The sequence below is a fragment of the Salvelinus fontinalis genome, chromosome 8 (genome assembly GCF_029448725.1).
Source record: "Salvelinus fontinalis isolate EN_2023a chromosome 8, ASM2944872v1, whole genome shotgun sequence".
NCBI classification, from domain to species: Eukaryota; Metazoa; Chordata; class Actinopteri; order Salmoniformes; family Salmonidae; genus Salvelinus; species Salvelinus fontinalis.
Window position 1 is genome coordinate 13,560,406 of NC_074672.1, and position 24,241 is coordinate 13,584,646.

Consider the following 24,241-nt stretch of genomic DNA (forward strand, 5'->3'; position numbering starts at 1 on the left):
TATCTAGATCAGCTTTAGACTATAGCATGCAACAAGAGCTTATCATACCATGTGATCTGAAAAAAAAAAAATCCCTATTTTCCGTTTTTTGTGGGGGGGATATCCTCCCATTAACATCCAAAAACAAAACTCCAACAAAGCTTGTTTGTCAGATCTGACCAAATCTACCCACGTCTCAGACAGCTGAGTGAAGTAAATATCAGATGGGTCTCAAAGTCTGGGCTCTGGGGCATTCCACCCTATTACACTACTGCTCAAACAAAGAACTCTACGGTCAGCTCACACTCCCAGCAAGCCTTACAATCAAACACAATTTATTTGAATAGACTTGATTCACACTATAGATCCGACCTGGATCACACTGTGTTGGCTCGGCTACTGCATGGTTTGAAACAGGCAGCACTTTGCCCATGCCCAAGCTACTGCGTGTGTGTGTGTGAGAGAGAGAGAGAGAGAGCTATACCACCCAGATTCTGCCCTTTGTGCATGTACACTGTGTAATAAACCAGTGAGGTCCTGTCAGTGCCTCATTGACTAATAAGATTGAGGTAACTAAGCACCTGCTCCACTCACTACGATGCAGAAAGAAACCCAGTAAAATCCCTCTGGCAGCAAGGCAGGGGGTGATGAGGGATAATTATGCACAAGAAACCGGCAATGGTTTCCAAATCCTTCCAGTGTCAGGGGCTTCGGCTGAATGGGGGGGGGGGGGGGGGGGGGTCGTCTTTTCATTTCGCCGCCGGTTGTTGTTTTTTTGTATATTCTATTGTTGTTCTCTTCATTTTTCTGCTTCTTCTGAAAGGATCATCTCTGACTAGGAAAGTGAAACAGACTATTCAAAGGCTATGGTGTCATTAATCTATTTAAGACGGTGCACATTAATCACTTCTTTGTCTGAACATTTCCTATTAATTCAATAACACATTGATAAAAATAAAAAAAATCCCTGATGATTTCAGTTAGTGTTTTTGCTTAATTTTTGGCTCCTTACTGATAATCAAGAAGTCATCATTTAATCATGAATAGTGGTCCTTCGTGGCTCAGTTGGTAGAGCATGGCGCATTCAACGACATGGGGCTGTGGGTTTGATTTCCGCTGGGCCCACCCATATGGGGAGGCAGGTAGGCTAGTTGTTAGAGCGTTGGGCCAGTAACCAGAAGGTTGCTGGATCGAATCCACGAGCCGACATGGTAAAAATCTGTCGATCTGACCCTGAGCAAGGCAGTTAACCCACTATTCCCCGGGCCCCGAAGACGTGGATGTCGATTAAGGGAGCCCCCCGCACCTCTCTGATTCAGAGGGGTTGGGTTAAATGCGGAAGACACATTTCAGTTGAATACGTTCAGTTGGACTAGGTATCTCCCTTTCCCATATCAATTTGTATGCACACACTACTTGTAAGTTGCTTTGGAGAAAATAGAGGGCAAAATGGCATATTATTATATTATGAAAGTAATAAAACAGCATGCAGGCTTGATTTGATTTTTTTCAGGCTAAGATTGAAACCCTGTAGCCAACTATGATGATGGACTGTTGACAGTAAGCGAGAATTGCACGCTCATTCCAGTGAGACAGCTGAAAACCACACAGAGGAAATCAAAACAAAACTCATGAGAAGGAGAATCGCCACAGGGGGAAAAATAAGAGACCAAACATAATGAGCCTGAAAGTCGTCATTGTGGCCATGCTGTGGCAGTCTGACGTCAGTGGTGAGGCTTGACATTTAAGTCCCATCTAATCCACTAGCCTTCCTTCCGCAGTCCTCCCATTACATGAGTGACAGAACAACAGGTGCCAGACAGGTGGAGAGATAGTCATCATGATTATATTCCATTTGCATGAGTAAGACATCAAATATTGTTTTAATATGCTGTATGCATCTGAGCCCTGGACAGCTCGGTACAGTTTGTGTTTTTTAGGCTCAGGCCAGGAAAAACAACATTTGTACTGTAGATGTGCTCCTTCTTTCACATGGCGTGCAACTTATAGTACATCTAACCCAGGGATGGGCAACTTTGATGGAGGTGGGGGTAACCCAAAATCTGAACTCATCAGATTTTTGGTCGCAGGTCTGCATACCCAAATATGCAGTCAGAGCCAGCCCTAGCCTTTTGGGGGCCCTAAGTACAATTTATTGGGCCCACCCCCACCTTGCGAGCAAAACATTGAAGTTTAGTGTGAATTTCCTGCAATTCTACACATTTTTCTTTGGGGCGTAAAGAAAATGTTGCAGTTTTAAAGCAAGTTTGCTGCAATTGTACACCTTTAGCCATAGGTTGGAGAGAAATGTTTGTCGTTTTTTTTATATGATATCTGAGTGAGAGATAACCCAAAAATCTATGGGGGTCATTCATTCGCCGATTACTCCAAATTTAGCTGGCTAGACTAATTTACTAATCTAAAAAATGTTAGCTGACATGGGCTTATTGAGTGACTGTCAGTGACTGACAACCTGTTTATTCTACTATTATAACTCTCAGTAAGTTCAAACCCCAACTGAGTTACTCATTTTGTATTTCTTCATGCTTTTCTTTTAAATGAAAATCGGGCCGGCCGTTAGTGGCCAATCCATGATTTTACCGCATAGGTTCTAACAACAAATCAAGATATAGCTTGACTCTGTCCTGTTACATAACATGTCAACTGCTTCCCAGGCTACTGCTATCGTTTCAGCTGGAGACAAGTCTGAGCCACAGGTATAGTCAACTGGGGATGCGAAAGAAAGGATTCAGAGAAATATTCATATCAAAACACTGAGGTACTGTACATCAAGTATCGAAAGGTCGGATCATAGGCAAAATATCTGAGGCTAAGGTTTCATGTCATTGCTCAACGATGTTCTCATTTAGGCGGAAGTTTCACATCAACTCCCTGAGGAAAAGAAGGTTGAGGGCAAGTTAGACCAGCATTGGGCCAGGGCATTGCAGCATGTGGTCCTGTGTCTGAAACAGTTACTGACCTTCAAATTCTTGCTTCCTCAATTCTTCTCAAAGTGAATTGAAGGAGAGGATCTAAGGTCCCTCCTCCAATACGCTTGGTGAGGAACTGAGGAAACAAGAATGGAGGAAGCGAGGAGTTGACTGCTACAGATATAACTTTTTTTAGACACAGCCATGGATCATGCCCTGGATGTATTCCTTCATCTTAATGCTCTCTAAGTAATTACTTAAGGGAAAGCAGGGAAAGTGGGAGGCTTTGGCTCGGCCCTCCTTTCCTGCGTCACTGCCCACCATCTGCTTGTTCTCTCCAGATTATCAACATCAATTCTGTAATCATGTTCAGCTATGCCGTGATGACATTCCATCTGGGGAGTCAAGACTAGCTATAACAGAACAACATGGCTACAACAAAATTGAAAGACCGGATATACCGGTCGGACTTCTACATGCAGCGGCTCTGCCGAGCACATATCTTATCCTGCCTAGACAAATCCATCTGCCGCAGTGTGCTAAATACGAGAAGGCACCCAACAGTAAATCTCCCCTACAGACTCCAGGAAGATCTAGGACTCAGTCAGATAATTCATTAAGTAATTTAAGTCATGCTTATCTTGCTCAGACAAAGACAGGTGCTCCGGTTCATGGCTGTCTACAAAACACAGTTACAATTGAATTTGGGGTTTTGCAAGGGCCAAAACTGTAAACATCTACCCACAGTGAAAATGAGTGAGAGGACACTGGCATTCCACAAGCAACGGCACAACGGCACAATTGCACTTGTACACTCCCACTTTTTTATTTTTCAGAGAAACGTGCAGAAAACAGCAGCACGTTTATCAGATAGAGAGAGAGAGAGCGAGAGGGAAGTCTCCCTGGCTGTCTCGGAGCTATCAGGTTGGATGCCGGTCATGTCCTGAGAGCCACTGAAGTGAAATCACCCAGAAAATTCTTTCCATTTATGTTTTGATCTCCAGAGAGTCCTGTAAAAACACAGTCTGCATCCCAAATGGCAGCCTATTCCCCTTAAAAAAGTGGCCCATATGTCTCCGGTCGAAAGCAATGTACCACATAGGGGATAGGGTGCCATTTGGGAAACTCAATGTATTGTAGCCTCATTTGGACAAAAGAGTAGCAGAGGAAGGAGTTCGCTTCTGGTGCAGAGTTTGCGGTAAAATATTACGTGTTGCGGCAGTGCTACGATTTGGGACGCAGCGTTTACCCACTTTCCTTTTCCCAGCAGTCTCTTAAGAGTCTACTGTACTGCGTAGAGTCCTGAACCCGTTCACTGCTCAAGTATGTGTGTGTTTGGGGGGGGGGGTTAAGATTAGTTTAAGTTCACATCACCTTCGGTTTAAAACAAAACATCCTGTCAGTGTGACCATGAGTGCGAGTGACATCTCTCTCGCCCTCAAAAAAGGCTCAGAGGCTGAGGCTGGTTGGCCTTTACAACCCTGTCTCTTCAGGCAGGCCTTTCATATTTACGACTTCACAACAACAAATGAGCCACTGGTCTGGCAGGGTTCCCAGATCCATGGATTTTCCAAAGGCCTGTTATCACCCGTTCTTAATCTCACTGCAACACATATTAAATCATTTGGGAATTTAGGCTCAACTCAAAAATAATCTGGGCCATTTTGTATAAGAAGGGATTAGTTCAGAGGACAGTTCCTGTGACGTCATGGAGGGAGGGAGTTTTCTGAAAGAACCTAAACAGGAGTTTAGTAAAAAAAAAAGTAAAACAAGAAAAGGTACTTCACTTACTGTAGAGCAACAAAAAAGTAGGATATTTCACTTTCTCAACCCTCCTTTTGCTTTCTTTAATCATCTCTCCTTTGCTTCATTCCTCCCTCCTTCTACCAGAACCACCCCACCTCTCAAAGCACAAACTTATACCACTCCACATTCTCTATGCTCTTATAATTCAGTCAAGTTACTCAACATAGGACACATCAATATCGTGCATCACAAAGTATCCTGTGACAAAATTAGAGAGTGTTACAAGAGCAGAGTGGAGCAACTTCTAGCACTATCCCTGCTCTCTGCAACCAAGATTCAGAGGCATAGTCATTCCAGGACAAAACTATTCTGTGGCCAAATTGAGAGTGTGGCAAGCAAGAGCAGAGCTGAGCCGAGCTAGCAGAGCGCAGCACGCCAGTCTCTCTCCATCCCTGCAGTGAGCCTCCCACCCAGGCAAGCCTGGTCCATCTGATCTGAGCCACACACAGTAGGAGACGAGCCCCAGTCCCACAGCAGCTCTGTGTGTGAATCATCCACAGATTTAGCCCACACCGAGGTACAATCCCATGTTAGACAGCAGCACAGCACTGTTTCCCACGCAACTCTGACTTACTGAGCCGTAGGCGTAGCTACAACCATCCCAACTCAGACTTTGCTGTACCAGGCTTAGTGGCTTATAAGAGGCTCTTAAGAGACACACATGGAGAATTAAAAATGGTTAGCTTACACAAGTTTGGGAAGTGGATTTACAAAATATGACTCTTTCCGTCTCTAAGGTTCCGTAAGAGGTTCAAGCTGTTGACTGATTTTGGAATTGAAAAACAAAAATTGGTTGACTGTTTTGAATCACGAGACTATCAAAAAGAGGTAACTCCTAGAGAGCCAAAAGTGATCATCATTGCTTAACTAATAAGGAGGTAGCAAACAAAAACACTACTGATGTGGACAGCTTCAGAGCAGTAGTGAAGCCACTAGGACTGTCCAACTAAAAAAAATATTGGTAGACCGAAAGTAGTCTGTTCTTTTGACCAATCGATTACTCAAATGTTCAAATGTGTATTTTCCCATATATAGACACACCCTATGTGTTTTAATAAAATCAACTATATACAGTATATCTATATCTATATATAGAGCTTGTCTGATGCTTTAAGCGTATGGTTTGATGCCTCAAGAGGGTTTCAGATATCTAGATAAAAAAATAAAACTTCACCTGACCCAACTATTCTCTTCCTGCTCCTGCTGGCTTTCACAGATTCTGCCATTACTCTCCTGAAGTTGCCAGTAATAGGCTACACGAGGAGTCGACAACCTTTCTCATGTATAATGCCAATTTATCTTAGCGTTTCTACAGATCTGCTTTCCAGTTATTGTTTTCATATGGAAATTTCCATGAAACAGTTTCAATTAATTTATAATAACGTCTTCATATCTCAAAATCATTGTCATGTGATTAATCAAACTTCTATCCAAATCTAAATGAAAATGATAAACCTAAAAATGAATTTCTACTGCCATTGCCAACTATTTAAAAATTTGTCTACATTGCAGCTGCAGGGAGAAAATATGATGAAAATAAATATCCTATAAATCGCATTGGCTACACATGGCCTATCTGCAACGAACTTGAAACATTGTATCAACCATTAACTTGGGTCTGGCAGAAGCTTGCACTAGCAAATATTCTGGGCCCTCAGAGTTTCCTGAGCCAGTGAGCTTGGGACAGACACAGCTGTAGACTATTTGCACAAGGGATAAGAAGGAGTGCTTGACTTGGGCAGAAGCTCCTGTTGAGCTCCTGTTCCTCTTATAGAATATTAGCTCAAAAGTATTGTGGAGCTCCTGCACCTAAATATAAACAGTACCAGCACCAAAAATGATTACCAGAACCGATTTCAGTCCAAGTCAAGCACTGATAAGAAGCCTATTTTATGACGTTTCCACTGGATCAGAGCATGACATTTTTCCCTTTCACGCTGAATGCTTATCGAAAGGGAGAGAGCTCAAATAAAATCTAATACATTGAGGAACTATTGTAATTCTCAATGGATGTAAAAACAGACTAAATTTGCTTGCATACACACATATAACCAAACAAACAATCGACCAGTCAACTAAATTGGGGTCAGCCCTAGAAGCCATAAAGATTAAGCCGTTATAAAAGCAGTTTATTCAGTTACAGTAATCTTGTGAAACAGTCTTTATACAAAAGTGTGTTTGATTTCAGGGCTCAGAATTCATGGCTGCTATCTTGGCCAAATATCTTCAGATAAATATAGAAGAAACTGAAGCAAGCAACCCAAAGCCTTAGTCACTTTCTCCTGCATTGAGAGTTAAGGATCTTAAAGAGATGGTTCATCGATATGTAATTCAGCAGAATTTCCAATTAAAGATTAGATTTCTTTTGTGCGTAACAAATATGTACCTTACCATGCTCGTTTTAGAATTAAAAAATGGTATTTAAAAATACAAATAAATGCTTTTTAGGAAAGATCAATTTCTCAAGCAATAATTTTGCTAGGACATGTGCTACTGGGCACGAATATGGCATGTGGTTCGTATTGAAACAGGTAGTCAAACTCCAACTAAAATTCATCTTGGCAGTTCCTCTTCCAACCCTAACTCACTAGGGTTTTTTCCGTTGTAAAACGAGCTCATCTGTCTTATTGAATCAGTTTACTTATGATAAAAATGAAAGGAAACAATGATGTCACGCTGGCTACTCTCGTCATCCACTAAGGCAATGCGATGTCAGAGGCGTTGATGGAGGGGGAGAGGCTATGGGAAAATATTTACATGCTCGATTGAAGCGATGATGCACCCTTGATGCATCAGTAAAAAGCTTTTAAAAGAATGAGCAGAAACGTAATAGCAGCTGAAGCTTCCTGGTTCAAACTTAACCGCATGGTGCGATAAGGCGTGTCTATTTTCAGAAAGTAAATAAATACGATGCAAGGTGTCAAAGGAGAAGTGATCACGCCTCTCTGTGATCACTGGCATACAGTAACAGCTGCACAACTTCATAGTGATGAGTTGCATCAGTGGTACCCTTGATGTGCTGCTGCCCTTGGGTGTTTGGCATCTTGTGAGTGGTCTAAGTAGGAAAGGGAAAACTGAAAACTAGCTGCTATTGGCAGAGAGGTTTGGAACTCTTTCTTATTGGTCTATTAAAGGTTGACTTTGGGTAAAAAATAACAGCTTTAAACTGTATAACTGAGAAATGCACCACCACATCAGGCAATGTAATACTTAAATACCAAACAAAATGGATGAATATGATATTTGGCTACAGAAGTGCCATTTCTTACCCATCTCTACAGCTTCCGATCAAAAACAAATCCTGTGAAATGAAATCATTTACACTAAGAATAGAATGGCTGATTTAGTGTTGAATTGTTTCAAATCTGCTCAGCCATAGCTTCACTTTGGAATCCTGGAAGCCTTACCAGAAGTATGTATAATGTTTGGGTTCCCTATATTGTTCTGCCATTGCCCCCAAACAATCACATATCCTCCCCATCTCTTTCCCTTCATCTGAATATGGTTATTATGTGCACAGAGACTGATGATCTGTGGTCATGTGTTTGAGGGACAAGAAGAGTGAGTGAGAGTGAGGCAGAAGAAAAACATAATTCTAAGGGTTTAGCTTTTCCCAATTCTTACTCACTCCTTTGCTGTCTCGTTCTCCTATCCTTTCAAGAGATTTCCAAAGGAAAATGTATAATTCAAAAGGCACTCGCACATCTGAGCTATTTTTTTTGCAGGTGCATGGAAACAGTTGAATAAAATGAGAAAGAAACCTGCACACTGCTCTTTAATAAGCTTTACGTACCAGCCTCACCGCCTTCCGTCAGAGCTTTTGTGAGTTTAAAAAAATTAGCACCCTTATGTAGACATACATTTTTAGACATTTCATAAATATTCACATAAAGTGTGTACATAAAACATATTAAACACATCTGTAAAACCACAATGAGGACATCGACCTACCAAGCAAGTTTTCATAAATCATTGGGTACAGCGCAAGAAAAACGTCAGATTAATCTGAAATGGGGACATAATTCATATTCATATTCACAACATAACATGCATAGGCATTTCATCATTAAGATCTCTAGGAAAACAAAAAACTCTCAAAAGCTATGACGAAGGCCGTGAGGCCGATACGTAAAGCTAATTAAAGAGCAGTGTTACTATAAGAGTAGTGTGCAGGTTTCTTATTTTTTCTCAAAGGAAAATTTATAAAATAAACTAATTTCATCCACAGCCTATTACGGCACATGACAAGGAAAAACATCCTCTTTGCCTGCTTCCCAAATATTACTGAACTAGTCAACTACAAGTAGTTGAAAACCACACCGATCTGTATAGAAATGTATTAGAAAATATAACCAATGTATTTTCTTCCCTACGGTTTTGCTTGTTCACATTATAAACACTGTCAGAACAGATTACCAAAACTATGCAACATAAATGACAAGGGCAGAAATATAGGATAATAAAGGAGAGAACTAGCAAACATGTTACAAAGCCTACAGAACGCACTGAGATTCTATGAAGTATAACCCTTCAATGATGTTTCTAGCACTTTTCAATCTTATTTCAAAAGGAGGGAACATCAGAGCAGCTGAGCTAACATCTGACCAGCTAGCATCCACAGAGACCCGAGAGCGCTGCATCCTTCAGTAACTCAGGGCTTTGACCATTTAACTTCTGATCTAGGCAGCAGTGCCTAGTACTGTTACCATTAAGAAAAATCCATGTAGCTCTGAAATCTGAAGCCCCATCAGGGAAACATATACACTACAAGACCAAAAGTATGTGGACATCTGCTCGTCGAACATCTCATCAAAAAGGTTTATGGGCATTAATATGGAGTTGGTCCCCATTTTGCTGCTATAACAGCCTCCATTCTTCTGGGAAGGCTTTCCACTAGATGCCATAACATTGCTGCGGGGACTTGCTTCCACTCAGCCACAAGAGCACAAGTGAGATCGGGCACTGTTGGGCTATTAGGCATGGCTCGCAGTCAGAGTTCCAATTCCTCCCAAAGGTGTTCGATGGGGTTGAGGTCAGGGCTCTGTGCAGGCCAGTCTAGTTCTTCAACAAAGATCGACAAACCATTTCAGTATGGACCTCACTTTGTGCACAGGGGCATTGTCATGCTGAAACAGGAAAGGGCCTTACCAAACTGTTGCCACAAAGTTGGAAGCATAGAATTGTCTAGAATGTCATTGTATGCTGTAGCGTTAAGATTTCCATTCACTGGAACTAAGGGGCCTAGCCCGAACCATGAAAAACAGCCCCAGACCATTATTCCTCCTCCACCAAACTTTACAGTTGGCACTATGCATTCGAGCAGGTAGCGTTCTCCTGGCATCCGCCAAACCCAGATTTGTCAGTCAGCCTGCCAGATGGTGAAGCATGATTCATCACTCCAGAGAACGCGTCTCCACTTATCCGGAGTCCAATAGGGTTGAGCTTTACACCACTCCAGCTGACACTTGGCTTTGCGCATGGTGAACTTAGGCTTGTGGGCGGCTGCTCGGTCATGGAAACACATTTCCCGAAGCTCCCAATAAACAGTTATTGTGCTGACGTTGCTTCCAGAGGCAGTTTGGAAGTCAGTAGTGAGTGTTGCAACAGAGGAAAGACATTTACACTTAACAATAACAACACTTATAGTTGACCGGTGCAGCTCTAGCAGGGCAGACATTTGGCAAACTGACTTGTTGGAAAGGTGGCATCCTATGATGGTGCCACGTTGAAAGTCACTGAGCTCCATGGCCATTCTACTGCCAATGTTTGTCTATAGAGATAGCATGGCTGTGTGCTTGATTTTATACACCTGTCAGCAACTGGTATTACATTTACATTTACATTTAAGTCATTTAGCAGACGCTCTTATCCAGAGCGACTTACAAGTACATACATTCATACTTTTTTTGTACTGGCCCCCCGTGGGAATCGAACCCACAATCCTGGCGTTGCAAGCGCCATGCTCTACCAACTGAGCTACACGGGACCTGGTATGGCTGAAATAGCAGAATCCACTAATTTGAAGTGGTGTCCACATACCTTTGTATATATAGTCTATAATATATTGGAGAAATCCATCAGGAAAAGTGAATAAAATGTAAAATGGCAGTTCACAGCAACTCTAAACACATGTGTGCATACACATAGGCCCAAATATTAGAGTCTCCATTACAGGTATGAGCCATCAACAGGAATGAGGAATGAGATAACCAGGTTTGTGTGTGTGTAGTGGGTCGGTTTGTTGGGCGGGCTGTGTGTCTACGTACAGTCTGTGCATTCAGGTTTGTTACAACAGTGAGAGAGAGTGAGGCAGCCCCAGTCATGGTTGTGGAATGTAGATTGGAGGATAATGCAGGTCCTATCTCCTCTCCCACTAACACACCCCACATGAGGAATGCTCTGGGAACAGGTAGAGACACCGTACACCCAGGATGTGGATAGATGTTCATGATGCCACAGGCCATAGAAACGTTTTACAATAACTTAGAGTAGGAAAAAGGTTACGGGAGTGTTTCCATTCTTAAAAACAATAAGCAGAATTAATAGAAGACTGGTCGTTGTTCTCGTCAACAACACAGACTTCTTCAGACTAGTGGATGTTTGGATTTAGAACTGTGGTCCTTTGTAGCTCAGTTGGTAAAGCATGGTGTTTGTAACACCAGGGTAGTGGGTTCGATTCACGGGACCACCCATACGTAAAATGTATGCACATTTGACTAAGTCTCGTTGGATAAAAGAGTCTGCTAAATGGCATATATTATAGAACCGACTGAATCGGTGTTTGGTTCGTAATTAGCATGGAAATAATTAAAGCTTTGATTATATTTTCCTCTTGAGGCTTCAGACAAGAGCACTTCCTCAATGAGACAATAACTATCCTGCAGAACAGAACAGTCAAAAAACATAAATTATCTTTCTACAAAAGTAGAAACATTCACTATAGCTTTTCCCTTTACTGTTGGAATTGTGATTGAATCAACGCAATATTAGCCACTTTCAACGCAACATACCAGAAACAAAACAAACTATGCAAGACTTAGTGGGCAAAACTAACTATGCAGTAGATTTTGTTGTAGGCATAATGTTACACAGACCGGTGAGGCATAACCAATCAGAGCTGCAATAGGCCTATACCATTGCCATATATGGATCTGTGCCATTCACTTTGAACTTGACTGTGTTTACAGCATGAGCGGTCGTGAGTAGATGCGCTTGTTTTGAGATCAAAGCGAGAGCTGCATGTAGCCACGTGTGCTCATATCCGTTGATAGTTAGTTAATTATTAGCCCAGTTTTAGATAACTTGTAATCAGCAATGGGGGAGTGGTTGCTTCCTACAAGAGCACAAAACGTGTACATTTCTAGACATCTTTGAAAAGTGAGTAGGGTAATGAGCTTTTTTTTTGGTCTTAAAGGGGCAGAGTTGTATTTTAAATGGGCTTGAATAGGCTAAGTAGCCAATAGGCAGACGGTAGCATGATTTATTTGATTCTCTGTAATAATGGTATGGAATAATAATGCATTTTATTTTTTAAAGTGGTTTCTTGCATCAAACATTTTCAGTCACCTCCTTGTCTGAAGGACAAGTGGATAAACAGGTTAATGTCAAGCCCTGCATGTTCTTTTCAAAAGTCTCATGGAATGTAGGCCTACATTGAACACCACACATTGGCTGCTACTGTAGGCTGAAGGATAGAACAGCTACTTCCATAATAAAATGTTATGGGATACATTTTGTAATTTTTTTTATGGTAGACCACTCCGGTAGGCTGACATTATGAACAAATAGCCACATTAGCCTTCTTGACCTCTCTGAAACTGTAACTTAAAGCGGGTTCAGCCTCAGTGTTTACAGTAAATGTAGGCTGGAAGTTGCGCAGAATTTTCACAACGTTCACGTTTGCGCTCAGCAGACGTGAAATTTCCTCAGTGTCGAAAATAAATTAGAGGGAACATTGGTCATAAACTAAGCATATTTAGAACTTTTATTATTCAAAAACATAAAATGCCGTCAAAACTAGTTGTTGTCTGGTTTGTGGTGGTTGGTGGTTGGCGAGCTAGGCTAGTTATCTGGCTAGGCTAAAATAACTGACTTTAGCTGGCTGGCTTGCTGGCCAAGATAACAGCATATACCAGTAACATTATTTGATAACTGGTGATATATTTCCAAAACTTTGGTTTACTTTAATGCAGCTGTAAGCTAGGTGTTGATAGCAACTGTCTGACTCACGCAGTGCTAATGTAGCGTTAGCAGGCTGGTAGAGCAAAAATTAGCAGGCTAGTTGGCTAGCAATCTTGCAAACTGATTTGTAACTATAAATTCATAAATTATTTGCTTGTAAGTTGGCGGAAAATTCAATTGAAACCAGTAGTCATGAGAGCAAACAATTAGAAGTTATACATTTTAAGGTATTTCTGTTGGAGTTGACAATATAGGGAATAGGCTGCTTGCCGCGTCCTTCATATTACGTCACACCCCGCATACATTTTTTTCCCCGGCATGACTTCGGCATTCTGATAAATTTTATGTAATAATTTGAATAGAAAAGTGAAGTGTAACTTTGCATTGGGACTTTTGATGCGCATTCTAATGCAAATCCATATGTTACAAGTGGCTATATTTATGCTACCTACCCTTTAAGGAAGTCCAGAGTTTTTGCTGTCCTAAGTTAGAATACCTCTTGATAAGCTGCAGACCATACTATTTACCAGTTTTCGTAGCTGTCTATTTACCACCACAAATTGATACTGACACTAAGACCACAATCGACGAGCTGTATAGGGCCATAAGCAAACAAGAAAATGCACAACCAGAAGCTGCGCTTCTCGTGGCCGGTGATTTTAATGCAGGGAAACTGAAATCAGTTATACCTCATTTTACCAGCATGCCAAACTTGTTCAACTAGAGGCGTCAAAATTCTAGATCACCTTTACTCCACACAGAAAAGCATACAAGGCTCTCCCTCGCCCTCTCTTTGGCAAATCTGACCATAAAATGCTAACCTCCTGATTACCGCTTACAAGCAAAAACTCAAAAAGGAAGTACCAGTAAAGAGCTCAATAGGGAAGCGGTCCGATGAAGTAGATGCTAAGCTACAGGACTGCTTTGCTAGCACAGACTGGAATATGTTCCAGGATTCATCCGATAACATTGAGGAGTTTACCACATCAGTCACTGGCTTCATTAATAAGTGCATTAACGACATCATCACAGTGACCGTACGTACATATCCCAACAAGAAGCCATGGATTACAGGCAACAGCCGCACTGAGCTATAGGATAGAGCTGCCGCTTTCAAGGAGCGGGACACTAATCTGGACGCTTATAAGAAATCCCACTATGACCTCCATTGAGCCATCAAACAGGCAAAGCATCAATACAGGACTAAGATCGAATCCTACTCTGGCGCTTGTTGGATGTCGCAGGGCTTGCAAACTATCACAGATTAGAATGAGAAACCCAGCCGCGACCTGCCCAGTGACGCGAGCCAACCAGACAAGCTAAATGCATTTACGCTCACTTCGAGGCAAGCAACATTGAACCATGCATGAGAGCACCAGCTGTTCCAGATGACTGTGTGACCTCACTCTCCGGCTAAGTGAGTAAGGCTGAGAGCCAGACGGATTACCAGAACGCGTACTAAGAGCACGCGCTGACCAGCTGGCAAGTGTTTTCACTGACATTTTCAACCTCTCCCTGACCCAGTCTGTAATAACTACATGTTTCAAGTAGACCACCATAGTCACTGTGCCCAACAATGCCAAGGTAACCTGTCTAAATTACTATTGCCCGTAGCATCACATCTGTAGCCATGAAATTGGCCAAGGTTGGTAATGCCAAGGTTGGTAATGGCTCACAACAACACCATCATCCCATACACCCTGGGCTCACTCCAATTTGCATGCCACCCCAACAAATCCACAGATCACGCAATCTCTATTGCATTCCACACTGCCCTCTCCCACCTGGACAAAAGGAACACCTATGTGAGATTGCTGTTCATCGACTACAGTTCAGTGTTCATTGCCATAATGCCCTCCAAGCTCATCACAAAGCTTAGGACCCTGGGACTAAACACCTCCATCTGCAACTGGATCCTGGACTTCCTGACGGGCCGCCATCAGGTGGTGAGGGTAGGCAACAACAAATCCGCCACGCTGACCCTCAACACGGGGGCCCCTCAGGGGTGTGTGCTTAGTCCCCTTCTGTACTTCCTGTTAACCCAGGACAGCGCACGACTCCAACACCATCGGTAAGTTTGTTGACAACATCATGGTGGTAGGCCTGATCACCGACGATGATGAGACAGCCTATAGGGAGGTCTGTAACCTGCCAGTGTGGTGCTAGGACAACAACCTCCCCCTCAACATCAGCAAAACAAAAAGGAGCTGATCGTGGACTACAGGAAACAGAGGGCCGAGCACACACCGACGGGGCTGTAGTGGAGCGGGTCGAGAGCTTTAAGTTCCTCGGTGTCCACATCACTAAGGAATTAACATGATCCACATACACTAACACAGTCGTAAAGAAAGCAGGACAACGCATCTTCCCCCTCAGGAGGCTGACAATATATGGCATGGGCCCTCAGATCCTCAAAAGGTTATACAGCTGCACCAGTGAGAGCACCTTGACTGGCTGCATCACCGCTTGGTATGGCAACTGCTTGGCATCGTACAGCAAAGCGCTACAGAGGGTAGTGCAAACGGCGCAGTTTATCACTGGGGCCGAGCTCCCCTGCCATCCAGGACCTCTATACCAGGCACTGAGGAAGGCCCTAAAAATGTTCAAAGTATCCAGCCACCCAAGTCATAGACATCGGTATCGCAAGGTAAGCAATACCGATGCACCAAGTCTGGAACCAACAGGACCCTGAACATCTTCTACCCCCAAGCCATAAGACTGATAAATAGGTAACTAAATAGCTATCCGGACTATCTGCATTGACCCTTTATGCACTAACTCATCACCTACACTGCTGCTACTGTTTTATTATCTATCCTGTTGCCTAGTCACTTTACCCCTACCAATATCTACCTCAATTATCTCGTACCACTGCACAGACATGTTACTGGTATGCTGTGTATATATAGCCAACTTTTCGTTACTCATTACATATTTATTCCTTATGTTATTATTTTTTTCCTCTCTCTGCATTGTTGGGAAGGGCCCGTAAGTAAGCATTTCACCGTTAGTCTATGCCTGTTGTTTACAAAGCATGTGACAAATGAAATTAGATGTTTTCAACGATGTCCATTCTTTCTGCCGACATCATTGAATCTTATTAATTCGGCGCATATATTTAACAGAGTTTTTGGAAAACGTGGACACAAACTGTTAACGAACTTTGCATCTGCACAGTCATTCCAATAAATGTATATATTAAAACAATTGTGTAAATTGTTAAAAGTAGTCCTTGTGCGAGTTGTATGGTTTCTTAAACTTTTAAAAAATCTGTTTAAAGTGAAAATTCCGTTAACGTGGAATTGCGCATGATCATCAAAACATAACATTTCCATGACTGATTTTAGGTTGAGGGCCCCATCAATGGAGCGATATCCTCCATTGCTTTTATATCAGCCTTTGTTCACCACAGAGCCTGATTTCAATATTCAAATTAACACTGCCATTCAGGGGTGAGGACCAGGGGCAACTTCCTTCGGGTAGGGGACAGCAGGGCCATGTTCATTAGGCACTAAATAGAAGAAAACAGACTGCAACATGGAGGGACTACCTGGACTTATCCAATAAGAAATGCTTAGCTTTTCATTGCATAATGTTTTGCTACAGTGTGCACTAATAAATCCACCAGCTGTATAGCTTCCAGTCCCCAGGGCGTGGCTGCTGCTGCTCAGCTCAGACGACTGATGAGGAGGAAGAGGACCCCAGGGAGCAGCTCTCGCACTCACACAGATAAGCATCAGGGCACTCAGGGGCAACTAAGGCCACCACTCAGGAAAACTGCTCGTCTGTCCATGTGAGGACTGAGGAGTGGAACAGGTTTTCAGTTATAGATAAAGGCTGCTTTTCAAGCATGACTGATTCCATTCCCACTCACAGATAATTCCCCTATCTGTTTCTCCTTGACCTGCTCTGGCTTAGTAGTGGTTGTTGTCAACAAATAGCCCTCACAGGAATCACAGTGATGCAGGTGTGGTATGTCTTTTGTTACAATAGACACTAAAGTGACACAGTGAATCCAGAAAGGAGAATTGTGTGTTTCCATTCCCCTGTAAATGAGGGGATCTGAGATTGTGTTATCTACCTACATCCTCTTGTGCTCATATTGAAATGTACAGACAAAAAAAAAGGTTCCGTGTTGTCTTTTCAGTCACTTTACAAGGGTAAAGGATAGCAAGTCCAACTTGAGAGGTACATTCTGTCAATACAACATTTACATAAAATCCATTCCAATATAGTGATTTTCAGGCAGGGCAGAGGAACAAAGACCAAGGCTGGTCCAGCATCTCAAAATTGTATTTATCAACCAGGTGAGTCCCATTTTCAAGGGAGCCCTGGAAAAGAGGAAGCCGCAAGCAGTCATACAACTTGACTTAGTGGCCCAGCTGTGACTGCATTAAGACACGGAGACAGAGAGACACCTCTGAATGCAAAGGAGCCATTTCCTGTCAAGACAAGTGGGGGGAGTGAGAAGAAAATACACACAAGACATTTTGACTGATAACCCTCCCGTCCGCACTCCCTTGCAACAGTGGAGTGATTGAGATGAGAAGTACGGCCCCTGTCACCCTGTTCACAGAACAGGCTAGGCCAGAACAGGAAGTGACTAGCCTCAGTAGCCTGAAACCCTGGGAGGGCTGAGAGGACACAGTCCCTCCTCTGTTCTATTCCGCTCAATGAACCACAATCAGATATTCAATTCAAATGTCTCCAGCCACAGGAACAGCCACAGGGTCTCAGATAGCTGCATGCAGAGAGGGCTGGGTGAGTGACTGCTATCTGTGCAACCCCTTTCCATTCTTATTATCATATACAGTGGTTGCTAAGCCAAACACTTTAACAACTTTGATTTAACAAATGGTTTGACTTTTGCATATTGTGCACCCTTACGTAAATCTACTTATGTAGCTCAGGTGACATCGTGCAGGGTGTTCACTGCTCAGTTGACTGCAACCTGTAACTTGGTAACACTCCAGGTCACAAGTTTGGTTCCCTTTACATACACGTTCACAAACACACTTTTACATGAAGCTTTGTCAGTACATTGCAATAAGGCTTAGACACCCCCACCCAGCTCTGTGAAGATGGCCAGGGCTCACTTGGCCAGGGATCACCTGAAAAACAGATGTCAATCTATATGTGTCTGCCCTGTTTAAATAAGGATAGGCCTACATAAAAGGAAAAATAAGTTGTCCTCTTCCACCATTTATGGAAATACTACCCCAAACAAAGTCTGCTTAAACAGAGAACAGGTGGTATTTCCATTCCCCTCATAAAATGGCTGCCCTTGAACATCGCTGGGCACTAATTAGCACCAAAACTGGGCCAGATAGAGCAACAGAAGTTTGGTGTCTGTCTGAGTGTGCGTCTGCCACATGAAAAATTCAATGAGTTCAGAGGCTGTCACAGTCACAGTGCTCGCGTCAGCTAGCCAAAGTACCAATACAACTGCACTGAGCAGTGTGACTGTGAATCATACATCCGAAGGCCAAAACTTAGGGGGATTGTTGGCATCAGATATCAGGGAACGTTGTGCTGTTCTACTTGGACCAACAAAACAGCACGTGTCTATACTTCTGTATGGGTTATTCTTTTCATCATCCCACCATTTGTTCATAATTTCTATCCATTTCCTCGGTCCCAAAAACCAGACCCCTACTCATAATATTATCGCTAATTAAGTAGTTAGAAGTTTCCTCAAATTAATCCTCCTCTGACCTGAAGTGACCTGGAGCAACTCACCTGAAATGATCGACACTAGAAAACTAACTAGACTGTTCTGTTTTCATTCTATTTGCCCAGTTTGCTTCCTACAGCCCAATTAGGTTAACACGCCAATTCAAGACAATAATATAGGGTCAAAACTGTACATACTAGACGGCCTCAAGTGAGATTCATGGTAATGGAGTCACTCCTCAAGTAGATCTACAAGGCCTGTCGAAATGCCCTTTCCATTTTACTTTTTCATTATGAGCACAAAGACATTTTATGAAAGGAAGTCACAACTTGTTTCAGAGGCAGATCATTCTCAAGGCTTGGACGCCTGGCTTCGGAAACAAGCAAGTCATTGACTACCGCCAGACCCAGTGTAGTGTACTGCCCTGTCAGACAGAGTGATTCAGTATATAGGGGGGACAAAGGGGCCAATCCACCAATTGACAGGAATTTCTGCTTCAAGAGCCACTTTGCAGTGATCTCATCGGAACCAACATAAAGCTCCAAAGCTTTCACTGGATGACATTCTTTCATAGGATTCCAAGGGGCATTAAGTTCTGTCTGTGAGGCCTTTCCTTCGACAATGGCCCCCAAATCAGCCAGGGAAGATTCAGTTAGTCACGAGTGTTTCACCACCATGCCTGACTGGCCAGCTGAAAAGACATGTAGAGAGTGAGGATGGCTCCCAAGGAAGCAGCAAAATCAAATTGAGATATCCCATTGTTTTATTACAAAAGAAGCACATTTAAATGAAATCTTCTGGAGGAAAATAAAGGGTGACTAAAAAGATTGCAGTGCTCTTCTCGTCATATTGTATGCTTTGGGGCATTACAACGGTAGAACTAAATATCCATGGAGCGTAAATCTGCGTGTCAGATTTTGGGAGACAGATTAACTGATTTTTGGAAGGGATATAGCCTATACAGAGATGTTAACAGCTTCAGAATGCTCTGCCAAACAACATAATTCCTCAATAATAGAGAAAGAGACATAGGCTTACTGTTCATGCTCTCTACATTCATTCTCCTCCTCACAGAGCACACAACTGAATGGTTCATAGTTCATATTCAATTTATGATGTGTTTTCAAGTCATCTAATAATCGATGAACAGTTGACCATTTTCTGGCGAATTCAATAGAATGAAATTCCTTGGCAAATTTGTGATTCTAAATTCTGGGTGAATTTCTGGATTTCAGATTTGATTTTTGCCTTTGTTCACACAATATCTTGCCTTCAGGCAAATCAAAAAGGTACAAGACAACACACTCAGCAGGGTGTAAATAAAGTGAATGTATACTGCGTAATGTATGTGTGCATGCTTAAGGACTATGACAACTCTGTGTTGGGTACATTCAATTGCCATGAGGCACAGGCAAACCCATTACTTCATCAAGTGTAGACCACTCCCTACATCTCAACACTGAAACCTAGAGTTTAATGTCATTATTCTTTATAGCCATACTCAACTCGGGAAAACATAATTCATTCCGTATGTTCAAAAACAGGAATTAGACATGCTAGAATACCGCTTCATTAAGAGTCAATATTTGTCTAAGTCATCTTTTTTATTTTTTCACCTTTATTTAACTAGGTAGACCAGTTGAGAACAATTTCTAATTTTCAACTGCGACCTGGCCAAGATAAAGCAAAGCAGTGCGACAAACAACACAGAGTTACACATGGGATAAACAAACGTACAGTCAATAACACAATAGAAAAGTCTATATACAGTGTGTGCAAATGAAGTAAGCTTAGGGAGGTAAGGCAATAAATAGGCCATAGTGGCGAAATAAATACAATATAGCAATTAAACACTGGAGTGATGGATGTGCAGAAGATAAATGTGCAAGTAGGTACACTGGGGTGCAAAGGCGCAAAAAATAAATAACATGGGAATGAGGTAGTTGGGTGGGCTATTTACAGATGGGCTATGTATAGGTGCAATGATCTGTAAGCTGCTCTGACAGCTGATGCTTAAAGTTAGTGAGGGAGATAAGACTTCAGCTTCAGTGATTTTTGCAATTCGTTCCAGTCCTGGAAGGAAAGGCGGACAAAGGAGGAGTTGGCTTTGGGGATGACCAGTGATGACCAGTGAAATATACCCGCTGGAGAGCGTGCTATGGGTGGGTGCTGCTATGGTGACCAGTGAGCTGAGATAAGGTGGGGCTTTACCTAGCAAAGACTTATAGATGACCTGGAGCCAGTGGGTTTGGCAAAAAATATGAAGCGAGGGCCAGCCACCTTGAGTGGGATAACACTAATCCTGAGCATATAACACAGCCCATGTTTAGGAAATAGGACATAGGCACCGGCAGAGACCGGTCTATACACCGAGTATACATGACATAGACTGACTAAGTGAATCCAGGTGAAAGCTATGATCCCTTATTGATGTCACTTTTTAAATCCACTTCAAATCAGTGTAGATGAAGGGGAGGAGATGGTTAAAGGATTGTTAAGCCATTTGAGACATGAATTGCTTATGTGTGCCATTCAGAGGGTGAATGGGCAAGACAAAAGATTTAAGTGCCTTTGAACGGGGTATGGTAGTAGGTTCCAGGCGCACCAGTTTGTGTTAAGAACTTGCAACGCTGCTGAGTTTTTCACACTCAAGAGTTTCCCATGTGTATGAAGAATGGTCCAGCACCCAAAGGACATCCAGCCAACTTTACAACTGTGGGAAGCATTGGAGTCAACATGGGCCAGCATCCCTGTGGAACGCTTGACACATTGTAGAGTCCATGCCCCGACCAATTGAGGCTGTTCCGAGGAAGGTGTTCCTAATGGTTGGTATAGTCAGTGTATATCAACACCTTATAACATATCATCCCCCTCACACACTAGTGTATTGTTGATTGACTTACATATTGGCATACAAATGTAGCTAATCGAAAAATACGATGTGATGGTCAATGGAGTTTGTGTCCCAATCCTAGTACTAGCTACTGAATATCTATGTAAATTGGTAAGCACACAATTAACATACTTGCATTCAAATAATTTATTGGATTGAAAGCCCCTCAGCACCCTGATCCAGCGAGCTATTTCATATCAACTGTAGCCTACCAGAAGAATTGTTGAGATCAAAATGCATTTCAATACATATTGCCTGACCGGATACATTTGTGATACATTGTTTCTGTTCAATCAATGGTTTCATCGTATACCAAAATAACAAGTCACTTACCCTAACGCGTACCAACCAGTGTATTGCCGTTGCTCGTTTATTTACCAGATGGACAATAGTTCATCAAATGTAACGACAGAATACACAGATCCGTCATCGAAGTAAACCCAAAAATGATAACAGATTACAGACGACGTTCACGGCAGAGAATCTATGGTTGAACTAATGAGGTTTCCCATCCATTCAACCAGAGGGGCGGGCTAGGTCATGACGGGGAATGCCCGAGAATTACTGTACGTAGGCAGTCAGAACTAGTCTGATTGCAGCAATAATTGTAATCCCAATAATTATGAAAGGGAGTAGGCTTTCAAGCAGGTTGACAATTGCCTAAGAAATTACTAGATTTTGCGATGCGTTCAGTGCTGCGCGTAGTAAATCACACACACAAGCAGAGAGAATTCAGGACCAAAACATAAAGGGTGGGATAGGAGGGGGTAAGGGGAGGGATTTGGAGTATAGGACAGCTGACTATGGAGACCTAATAGACCGTTTTTGCATAATTAGCTTAAGGCTCATTTGAATTGTTCCGCATTTGAGCACCGCCCGCAAAAAGGGGGGAGTCCACACACATGCTCTATTTTGGAAGTATCCACAATTTTGCCATTGGCTGTGATTGGGATAAGGCGGGTCATGTTCACAATTAGATATGCATTTATTATACATAATCATGCATTATAATTTGACAGGTAATTTGTCTATTTCTCACTGCAGGTCATTAAAAATCAAAGGATCTACTTTGGGCACAGTCCTTGAGTCGAAATGTTTAGGTTAATGAAAATATGCTCTCATTTTAGGGCAATAGGCTAAATATAGAAAAACAATATATGGGAGAGTGGCGTAAATTGAGCCATTTTTAAATTCAGCATCACGCGGTCAAGAGAAATATATTATTCTTTATTACAAACATATGTACATATATTTCAGGATGTTGTGTATCCCTGGAAATAATCAAATCAAAACAAGCAAGTATAGTGTAGTAGAGAATCATTGTACCATCTAAACCGCTGTGAAATATTTTCAGGTGTTTGATGCTGGTGTACAAAACCGAAAGTAAAAGACGCAAAAACTAAACTTAAGCACGGAAAGCATAGAACAGATCTATCGTTTCTTAGACTTGTTACCAATGAGAATGAAATATCTATAACAAAAATGTCTGAATTTGGTCGGGTCGCCCAAAAAGGTACATAATGCAGCTTTAAGAGGCCTCTAAGACGACTGCAAATTTCTGTACAGAACATTGCCACTACCTTTTTAAATCAATGTCTATCTTTATATCACATTACCTTTTTGTAATGTAATCACTAAACATATTTTAACACAGGCGTCACACCTAACAAACACTTAGTACTTTTTAAAAACACTTAACATAGGACATGTTCTTACCTCAAATCCCAGCGATAATGCATTGCATTACACCTGGGAAGAAAACGCTTCAATTTCAACTTGCTATTGGCAGAACCATTGGCTCAACTTACAAAGGCAAAATTGACTATATTAGCCCACACAACTACAAGGATGCACTTTCATACTAGATTTAGTACCTCACATTGATGCGTAAAGAGACCCAAACTGATGTATAGAACAATATTAAAATAATCTTCTTTGATTTAGATACAATAATAAAACCTCTTTCACAATAATTTCATTTGACTTGGTGCAAAACAAATTTGGGGACCTAACTTGCTTACCACTTGTTCCATGTGGTTTCTTCCTTCACAGAGTCCATGAAATGATGACCTCTTCCTAAATGTAAATGCAACATGTAAAGTGTTGGACCCATGTTAATGAGCTGAAATAAAAAGATCCCAGAAATGTTCCATATGCACAAAAAACGTATTTCTCAAAAATATTGTGCACAAATTTGTTTACATCCCCGTTAGTGAGCTTTTCTCCTTTAACAAGACAATCCATCCACCTGACAGGTGGCATATGAAGAAGCTGATTAAACAGCATGATCATTACACAGGTGCACCTTGTGCTGGGGACAATAAAAGGCCACCCTAAAATGTGAAGTTTTGTCACACAACACAATGCCACAGATGTCTCAAGTTTGAAAGTGTACAATTGCATGCAGGAACGTCCACCAGAGCTGTTGTCAGAGAATTTAATGTACATTTCTGTAGCATAAGCCGCCTCCAACTTTGTTTTAGAGAATTTGGCAGTATTGTCCAACTGGCCTCACAACCACAAACCATGTGTAACCATGCCAGCCAAGGACCTCCACATCCGGCTTCTTCACCTGCAGGATCGACTGAGACCAGCCACCCGGACAGCTGATGAAACTGTGGGTTTGCACAACGGAAGAATTTCTGCACAAACTGTCAGAAACCGTCTCAGGGAATCCCATCTGTATTGGTACGGACAATGAACACAATTGTATTTTATCAATGGCAATTTGAATGCACAGAGATATCGTGATGAGATCCTGATGCCCATTATCGTGCC

At 42.1% G+C, this 24,241-nt stretch overlaps 1 protein-coding gene across 3 annotated transcripts in view; it reads right to left on the reverse strand.

Moving 5' to 3' along the window:
- LOC129860632 (proto-oncogene tyrosine-protein kinase Src-like) overlaps positions 1 to 22,237 on the reverse strand; it is a 43,309-nt gene extending 21,072 nt beyond the window's left edge. For all 3 annotated transcript variants that reach the window (XM_055931228.1, XM_055931227.1, XM_055931226.1), the window contains exon 1: positions 21,797 to 22,237. The gene's annotated coding sequence lies outside the window, so the exon portion shown is untranslated. The remainder of the gene's footprint in view (positions 1 to 21,796) is intronic.
- Between the last annotated feature and the right edge of the window lie 2,004 nt (positions 22,238 to 24,241).